The following is a 10,827-nucleotide window of genomic DNA, read 5'->3' on the forward strand; positions in this document are numbered from 1 at the left end:
TCTTTTATGGTAAACAAATATTTGTAAAATAATTAGGTGACGCAGACACGTGTGACCGAAGTGAAATACATCATAATATCGCATCTAGTATACACTAATCTAAGTATAAACACTAAACGCGGCTTCCTCTTCACAAAGCGCTAAATTCGATTCAGTTGCTTTCGTAACTCGACTAAGCTCACGTAACCAAAACAAAGCCAGCACATACGATAATTGCATGAAGGGTTACGAACTAAAGAAATCCTAGTCAAAGCAAAAATAAACTATTACACGCACTTATTATATAGTACTTATATACTTCGTAAAAACCGAATATGCTTAGAAAAAGCTACGTACTAAGGTTGATGGATAAGGAGATGCCCAAGAAGATAGAAAGGGTCAGCAAGTAAAACACGTGCTTAATATTGCAACTTTGTGAAGAAGATGGGGGACAAGACAACCTCAACATATATTTAAAAGAACGGCTAGTTTCGTTCTACAGACGGATGAAAAAATACTTTTGCAGACTAATATAATAGAATTTTAGTTAATATTAAAATATGTTTACTGGCTAGTATAAGATGGTGTAATGGAAGAGAATCCGTCCAGTGTTACATGTTATAGGGTGCGTTGCACAAATAACTTTGAAGTTAACATTAGCCTGCACAGAAAAATGCAATATTCATTATCAACGACAACTCGCAGTTAAAGTTAACTAAGGTAACTGGTGCAACCCACTCTTAGTAAGACATCAAACATGTCAATATTTTGACAAAGATATGTGTAGAACACAACTACGGGTAATTTCCGCTTAAAATGCCTCGGGCTGATTGCAAGTTGACACTCTGACAGAACTCCGACTTGTTACACTTGTTGATACTTGGCCACCTCAAAATATAGCCTAACTTAATTATTATAAATAGACAATATGTTGATCGAACTTTGAGATAAATTATCTTTATTTACAGGAACCCTATATATTTTTTATTTAATTTATAAATAGATAAAATTGTTATTCGTTGTGAGCTGTTTACTTTAATTTACTTACTACGCATAATTTAGACCTTGACAAACATATAATTTTGGAGAAAAATTGCTATTACCTGACTCGTGTTACATAGAAACATCAAATTTATTGAAAAACGAATATGATCATTAAAGATTTAGTAATAAAGCAAGTTATCAATTGAATTCTATCAACAGTCGACATGCTTCGTTATCACAGTAAGTTTGCATAATGCTTCGATTTTACGTCGAACAGACGCGTTTGAGAATAGGTGGTCTCAGAACTGTATAATCTAGCTAGACTTTAAGCCAACGCAATACGGACCAAAATAGCTTGCTGTTCAATTCATAATGCTTTAACAGTGAGCGTGAAAAAATCACTGAAGTAGCGTGCGCCCATAAAATTTGCGATAACAAAAGACGTTAAAAACTAACTTGTAAACTGGACACGCGTAACATTTAAACGTAAAGGCTACAGGCTATCTCAAATAATACAACGGAGATTTATTTTATGTTTTGTTACTCTTCAATTAGACAGAAATACTTATTGCTAGTCTGGACTTGTGATTCACTAAGTACCCTTTGTTTAAGTTACCTGTAAGTTATTTGTAATAAAAGTGTAAGTATTTTATGTTACCATATTACTTTTAAGACTGTATAGTCCTCTATTTTCCATCTAAGTAATTTATAAATAGAAATACAAGTAAATAAAAGTCCAATCAATTAGTGTACACGACGTTTTTTGTAACTAATCATAAATGTGCACACTCAATCAAATTTTTCGAGCTATTGGGGGACCATTGCGCTAAAATAAGTATTAATATTATTTAACCCTACGCGAAAGAAAAACGAAACAACGATATTCACATTTAACATTATTATAAATAATTTTAAAACTCAAATCTATAAATAAGTTCGCATTTTGACAGAACAAAGCATCCGACCTGAAATTTGGGTCCATTTTTGATGTCCACCGCATTGTCGTCAATGACTCATAAGCATACCCAAATATTCCCAAATATGACCTCATACGGTCACATTCAAATTTTAGGAACTTAGGCAACCCGGAGCTAATAACCACTACACACACATCACGATTGCATTTACTTTGTTTTTTACATATCGTAGCTTAATCTTTGTTATCTAGCGTGATTTTCCTTTTGGCTTGTTTGCCAATTATTTATTTGTATGCGACATCACGTGAATCATTATTTAAAATTAACTCTTTTATAACCTTGTGACAAACTGTTTTTACTTACGGAATTATTTTAAGAATAAACAAACTGACGAGTTTGACTTGCTTACCCAATCAAGGTATCGGGCTTTTTTTATATTTATAAAATAATGAAAATAAACAATTTTCGGTAGTAGGTAACAAATTTTTCCGTGTATCGTTTTGAAATCATTAAAGATTCCGATAATACTGTATTTATTTTAGAGACAGGCTTAAAAAATATAAAAGATTACATTATCTGCAATAAAACATACGTAGAAAACCAAAATCAGTATTAACCTACTAAGTAATTTTAATTTTCGACATATGTTAGGTCTAGAATTGGATTTGTCCGACTGTGACACCTGATCATCTTATAAAAAAGGCATAAATATGTCACAATACCTTGATTCAACATCAAGTGAGTTAAAGCAGATTATAGCAATGAGTTTTTCTCACTATTTTATTATCGTTAAATGTAAATTTATACGATCATGACACAAACTCGATGCGATGTCGGTCATGAATCTAGAAGTATTCTTGTTTCGTAATTATTGATATGACAACACCTAGAGAGACTCAATCTGGTCAGTAAGACCTAACCTAGATAATTCGAAGTAAAGATTCCAATATGTTACAATAGATTTTCTATTAAAGCAAAGCTGCCTTTTTTCCGAAATTTACCAAACACTTCATGGTATATAGGTACGAGCGGCCCATCCCGGCTACACTAAGATAAAGCCAATAATAAATTATACACTTCAACCTTCCTTTCCATTCACTCTATCTATTAAAAAAACCGCATTAAAATTAGGATATAGCGACTGGGCACGTTTGTATAATGCTTTCTTTCCCATTGTATTTCCGCCTACTGTTGACTGAGCATGGATCTACATGGTACGACATCCATGTCCATTTCAATAATTACATTTAAAACTTCGTTTGAGTTTTTAGAGTTATGTGACGAAACATAATATACAAAAGCGGTAAAAAATACTTTAAAATTAATATTTTTATCTACCTTTCCATATGATTATAAAATACATCTAAAATCAAACAACATTCTGGAAAACCTATGCTGTCTTTAGGACGGCTTATGGATCAGAATTATAAAGCAAATCGGGTCTAAATCTACTTCTTGCGGAATGTTTTAATCGGCATAACGTGATATTTAGTAGGTAACCAGTCAACTTGGTGACCCTTTCGTTCTCTGAACTGTATTGCAATACAGTGCCAGTAATACACTACCAACATTCACTAAGCTAACAAGTACTAACCCATGTAGGGTTAGTACTATAAAATCAAATATGTAACTAGCAATTCAGGTAGGTGCCAGGTAGGTGTTTATAAAATTATTTGCAGTTATTTCCATATTTATTCCATAAAAAACTGCAATAATTAAAATTGGTACTCATACAAATTCTATTGCACCACAATGCACATTTTACAACTTCGCAGCCTATATTTGATTTTCTTTACGTTTATTTTATTTGTATACCTAAGTAGGTTTTTTTATACTTAGGTACAAATTTGTTTCAGTTTTTGTGTTTTATGCAATACTTAAAAAAAATTCTACCAGATAAAGCTTTTCTTAATATAAAAATTCGTTCTGTACTCTCAGGTCAGAGAACCTACTCATTGAAAAGTCCGTTTAGATACAAAATGATCTTTCTCTCGTATTAGACCGATCCCGAATCAATTGAATTCAAGTGTAATTTTCTACGTATAGCTTTAGCATCAGTGCATGTAGGTAAGTCTTGTTTACACTTGTTATTGACAATAACAATCGTTGACCTAGCTTCGTATGCACATGCACACACGGGTGTGACAAGGACAAAGTTATAATTACGCGTCTCATATTGTTTATATGCAGTCGACATATTTCAGTACCACCCACAATCATTGGGATGAATATAAAAATCTTCATAAATAGTATAATTATTCGAGTTTACTAATTCATTATTTTACATGAATCCAAAATTTTTTATTTTTATTTTAATAACTTTTTAAATAGATTCATCATCAGCTATTCAAATATACCTTTCCTTATGGATGAATAAGGAGTATGGCCCATGACCACGACCAACCACGTGACCCCTATGCAGATTCCATGGTTTGATTACAAAGTTTAAGTTATTATAAATTACAGGTTAAACAGGTAAAGATACACTGGTCTATTTCTGAACTTCATTTCAAAATCAATGAACACGTCATGATCGGAATCATAATCATCTGTAAGTATCAAGGTGACTTATATTGAATGTCAATACATATTTGACATTGGGCCAATCACCCCAATTTTGAAGACAATGGTGTAAGCTGAATGATGGATGTAAGGGCTCGAATTATTAACTCTAAGTCAGGTAATAGTTACACTCACAAGTATGAGGCTTGAAATATGAAGTCTACAAATACTAGTTTTTAGCAGATTACGTTTTTTCTGAGAACTGCATAAAAGACTATTATAATATTCGAAGATAGTTTATTTCATGTGAATCATGCATTTTTTATCAGCCGGAGAAAAATATGACGGTTGTGTTTCCATAGAACATACATTTGTCGAAAACTTAAAAAAATGGACAAACGAGAATGCGACTAATATTGACTCGATGAAGGGTTCTTTTTGTCAATTTGAATTATATCAAATGTTAAAATGGTAATGTAAAAAAGTCCCGGCCAAGTGGTTTTCTAAAAAATGTACGGGACTCTTGTAGAATATGTCTAGATGATCTAATTTTGGAAATCTATCGGTCTGACTAAAGTGGATCGCACTTTCTGCAATAAGTAAAGCTAACAGTTACACAGGAGTAAATCGATGGATTTTCTCGCAAAAAATAAATGAAATCTGTTGTCAATATTCGTAGCCAAAGCCATCTTTGCTGAGAAGATGTCGTCCAGTGCACGTGTTTACAGCAGTTATCCACGATGACGGAAGCCAAAGCAAATAACATCATTATCCGGGTAGGTATGTATTGTGAACGACATTCATTCATATCCATTGTTATGGATTGCGTGCTTCGTTCAATGTCGCTCAAAGTACGTTTTATTGTTTTGGATATTGTCCTCTCTTAGACAGGTAAGATAAGTGACACTATGTTTGTCCAGTATATTTTACAGTTTTATGTAATTGCGGATACGCCCAAAACATAACCCAATTAAGGTTCACTTTCTTTCCCAAACTCAAACCCAAGAAAATAATACAAAGGGTTTGCTGGGTCATCGGTAAAGTCTACTAAATTCCTACTAAATTATTATTATTATTAGCCTGTCAGTTTATTTGTTTAAGTATAATTTATGTAAAGCAAGCAAAGAACAATTACGGGGGGAAGTGATATCTGTTAAAATACTTAGGTAGTTGATATTACCTTCGACCTAGACAAACAAAATAATAACTGTTTGTATAATGAAAATTAATTACCCAGATAAAAATTCAACCCACGTTTCAAAAAAAAAGTAATATGTAAGTATATTTTTAACTTATTCCCTTAGTTAGATCTAGTCAATTAGTAAGTCTTTGGCGAAAGTGATAGATATCAATTGTATATAAGTACTTTCTAAAACAAATAGAAATTTTATTGCTAAGTTTTGAAGAGAAATTGTGATCTACTTTGATGCAGTTGGAGGAAACAGCATTAATCGCGGCAGTGGTGCGTAAGTCGACACCGCTACTTGTCCGCACTATGCAAATGGAGATAATACGCGTACTAGCAAAGTGACCGGGTTGCGCTTCGTACTCTAACACAATGAGGTTAATACCCGCCCAAGTTGAGAATAAAAGCGGAGTAACCACTACGCAAAGCATGAAACCAGCCATCTTATTCGGTTGGGTTTGATCAGAAATCGCGCACAGTGCGCATGTGCACCGACCGAATGGGGTAACCTCACCCACATTCCTGCCTTCCGGAATTTCACTCACGTTGACAGTCGCAATGTGATACAATGATCGTGTTGGAGCCGAAATCGGTCATTGGCTAATTTAATCTGAAGCTTATCCAGCAATTAGTATTTTCTATTTTATTTTATTAAATATGACTAAATTTCTTGATTATTCCATAGGCGTACTATTTTGATTCTCCCAAAAGCGTAAAAATCGTTGTATAATCTTTTAGTAATAACATTTGTACCTTTAACAATTAATTAACTTTTAAATAAAGCATGTACTTAACTTCTAGATAAAAACCAAATGAAATAATATTTTGAGATTATGAGCACTAAAGTACAATACGCGAAATTTTCTTGAGAACTATTTTCCATTCCATGTTTATAGATTTCGGATTTCTCAATTTAAATTAAAGGATACCAAAACAATACAGATACAAAAACGTGCGGAAATGTATTCCGTATGGCCTCGGAGTGAAATTAACGCGAAAAGTAAAATAAACATAAACGCCGTTATCGCCATCATTGTTATCAAGAGTTCGTGACGTTTAATGCTATTCTTTATCAAGACGATACCTAAGAATGCTACATTAAATTGAACTCGTGACAAATTCCAAATTCCACTTCAAAATAATCATTGAAATTTATTGGCAGTTTCTTCAAATTAAATGACGATGATATAAACATATTGTCCTTATATACCTAATTTACTTTGCAGTGACAAGCATCTCATAGCTACTACCTCGTGTTAATATAAATACCGTTGTAAGGATGTAACTACTACTTACGTATAGAGATCCAAGCGGATCTCGCATGCAAAAGGACCTGCTAACTACTGAGTAAGATACAAAAAAGATATCTAACCCTTACGCACACATCTCAACACCGCCATGTCTCTATGAGAAAAATAAAATGAGACATCATTGTCGTGAAGTTTTAGTATCTGTAGCTTTTAGTGTATGGGTGTGTATGGGTTGAAACAAAGAATTGCCAATTATTCCACCTGCCCCCGCCGCACCTGGCCCGGCTGCTCTTTTTATTTATTTCAACGTCGGTGATATTTTTATTGTTCGCCTTCGACTGAATGTTACACTAATGAAATGCAGCGGCGTATGCGCTTTTAAACGAGCGGTGATAAAAAGTACTTTCTTCACTTGAAGATACAAAGTTTCTTAGTGACAGAGTGGCTAGGAATTCAATATGTTTTTGTTTGGCCTTTACATCTCCGATATATATTTTATTCATCAGCCATAACATGTATAGTATTTGCGTAGGTAGTAAAATAAGGAATCATTGTTATCTAGTGTTAATTTTACCTTATATTAAATAAGCTGCAGTTGCATTTATGCGATGATAAAACTAAATTATTATTCGAACAATTATTTAAATCTCATGTCAGCTTTCTGCTTTCGCCGGGTTCGCCACTTGTAAAACTGCACTCAAAAGTTGCATTTCACAATAAAATTATCTTAATGGCATCAACATGCATCAAGTTAAGTACATCAATAAAATCTCATCCGAAATCGTCCGTATAACACAAAATAAAAAAAATCGGAGACGGACACGATGCGTCGACATGGTTCGTCGACCCCGTCGATATTTCTCGAAATTCGCCGCGGAATTCGCGCTCTTTTCGCTTTTTAATTGTAAGCTACCAGCTACCCGGCGACAAGGTGATATGTTTCAAGAGAAAAATGAGCAGCCGTAGCCTCAAGACTGGAATTGCTGTAACGGAACGTAGGAATTAAGATTTACAAGGAAATCTGCGACAAAATCAAGTGCGCACTCATTTGGATTATCTCTAAATCCTTATTATGTGACCAAACAAGTGTACCAGTATGTACATATTTGAATTTTCGTTTTAAGATAATGTAACACAAATAATGATCAAAACTATACAATCACTTAATATCAATAATTTATACCTATTTCATTCCTGTCTACAATTCCATAATGTTAACGATTGAATGTCTCGGAGATTCGACCATGATGACCTCACATTTGGTCGCTGTTACTAAAAATATACCAGAAATAAACTGAAAACAATAGCAAGATGGTTTCTTGAATTATTTTTAATGTTGCTTAGTGCGGAAGCTTTGATTTTCACGCTACAAACCAAACAATGGACCCTCAATCCAATAACGGAATAGAGTACAAGCAAAATCGCAATGAATAATGAAGTTTCTCACAATTCAAGCTTTTTTCAGATTTTTGTCTATATTCAATAATTTCTCCGAGACGGATTTGAACGAGACCACGTATGGTATTTAGAATAACTGGCACACGCCCAACACGATCTGAATAAATAGAGCATGAGTAGGTAGATTAGTTATTATGACACGTGACTTTGTTGAACACTCGCACATTTGAGTCTAGATTCTTATCGCGTATACAATGAATCTATTTGTCGTATCTGACTTCTTTCGTTGTAATACGAATACATTTGGTGTAATGTGGTTATTTTTAACCATAAAATTACGCAAATGCATAATCGTCAACATGACGGCACGACAAGGTGCGATGCGGTATGATGAGTAGGTACAGCGGGTGGCGAGATCAGGTGTATAGGGCTGATACTGATAAAAAAACGCTACACGAATACTATGTCTACACTCTTTAAATATTTTTACCATTCATGAACATATTTTACTAAGTTATAATGAGCAAAACTGGCTTATATAAACTTTTCAGTACGGTTTGTAAACTAAATATAATACCTATATTGTAATGAAAGCATAATCTATATCAGTATAATCGATCGAGTAGGAAGTGAGCATAGAAACCGCATTTATAAATACTTACACGAGGTGCGACCCTAAGTAACGAACACTCGATGATGTTTAGTCGATTATAATTAGCCGTGCTCCCGACGAGAAGGCGAGTGGCACAAGTCACAGAATATAGGCGACAGCCACATACTGAAAGGAATGTGTATAGAATTTGTAGCTATAAGCTTAATTTTTTTAATATTTATTTAACAGTACATTAAAAGGTAATCAGAGAGACACAAAATGCTCATGAGAACTAAAAATAATATCAAAAACAAATTAATAAAAAAGGCAAGCGTAAGAAAAGCATAGAATGAAGAAAGCAAAGTCTATATAAGTACTTATATATAAAACTTTTTATAAAAACACCTTATAGCAATACATATTTGAAGAAAGCAAAGTTTATATAAGTACTTATATATAAAACTTTTTATAAAAACACCTTATAGCAATACATATTTGAAGAAAGCAAAGTTTATATAAGTACTTATATATAAAACTTTTTATAAAAACACCTTATAGCAATACATATTTGAAGAAAGCAAAGTTTATATAAGTACTTATATATAAAACTTTTTATAAAAACACCTTATAGCAATACATATTTGAAGAAAGCAAAGTTTATATAAGTACTTATATATAAAACTTTTTATAAAAACACCTTATAGCAATACATATTTGAAGAAAGCAAAGTTTATATAAGTACTTATATATAAAACTTTTTATAAAAACACCTTATAGCAATACATATTTGAAGAAAGCAAAGTTTATATAAGTACTTATATATAAAACTTTTTATAAAAACACCTTATAGCAATACATATTTGAAGAAAGCAAAGTTTATATAAGTACTTATATATAAAACTTTTTATAAAAACACCTTATAGCAATACATATTTGAAGAAAGCAAAGTTTATATAAGTACTTATATATAAAACTTTTTATAAAAACACCTTATAGCAATACATATTTGAAGAAAGCAAAGTTTATATAAGTACTTATATATAAAACTTTTTATAAAAACACCTTATATCAATACATATTTGAAGAAAGCAAAGTTTATATAAGTACTTATATATAAAACTTTTTATAAAAACACCTTATAGCAATACATATTTGAAGAAAGCAAAGTTTATATAAGTACTTATATATAAAACTTTTTATAAAAACACCTTATAGCAATACATATTTAAAGAAAGCAAAGTTTATATAAGTACTTATATATAAAACTTGTTATAAAAACACCTTATAGCAATACATATTTAAAGAAAGCAAAGTTTATGTACTTATATATAAAACTTTTTATAAAAACACCTTATAGCAATACATATTTGAAGAAAGCAAAGTTTATATAAGTACTTATATATAAAACTTTTTATAAAAACACCTTATAGCAATACATATTTAAAGAAAGCAAAGTTTATGTACTTATATATAAAACTTTTTATAAAAACACCTTATAGCAATACATATTTGAAGAAAGCAAAGTTTATATAAGTACTTATATATAAAACTTTTTATAAAAACACCTTATAGCAATACATATTTAAAGAAAGCAAAGTTTATATAAGTACTTATATATAAAATTTTTTATAAAAACACCTTATAGCAATACATATTTGAAGAAAGCAAAGTTTATATAAGTACTTATATATAAAACTTTTTATAAAAACACCTTATAGCAATACATATTTAAAGAAAGCAAAGTTTATGTACTTATATATAAAACTTTTTATAAAAACACCTTATAGCAATACATATTTGAAGAAAGCAAAGTTTATATAAGTACTTATATATAAAACTTTTTATAAAAACACCTTATAGCAATACATATTTAAAGAAAGCAAAGTTTATATAAGTACTTATATATAAAACTTTTTATAAAAACACCTTATAGCAATACATATTTGAAGAAAGCAAAGTTTATATAAGTACTTATATATAAAACTTTTTATAAAAACACCTTATAGCAATACATATTTA

Source organism: Plodia interpunctella, chromosome 7 (genome assembly GCF_027563975.2).
Source record: "Plodia interpunctella isolate USDA-ARS_2022_Savannah chromosome 7, ilPloInte3.2, whole genome shotgun sequence".
NCBI lineage: Eukaryota > Metazoa > Arthropoda > Insecta > Lepidoptera > Pyralidae > Plodia > Plodia interpunctella.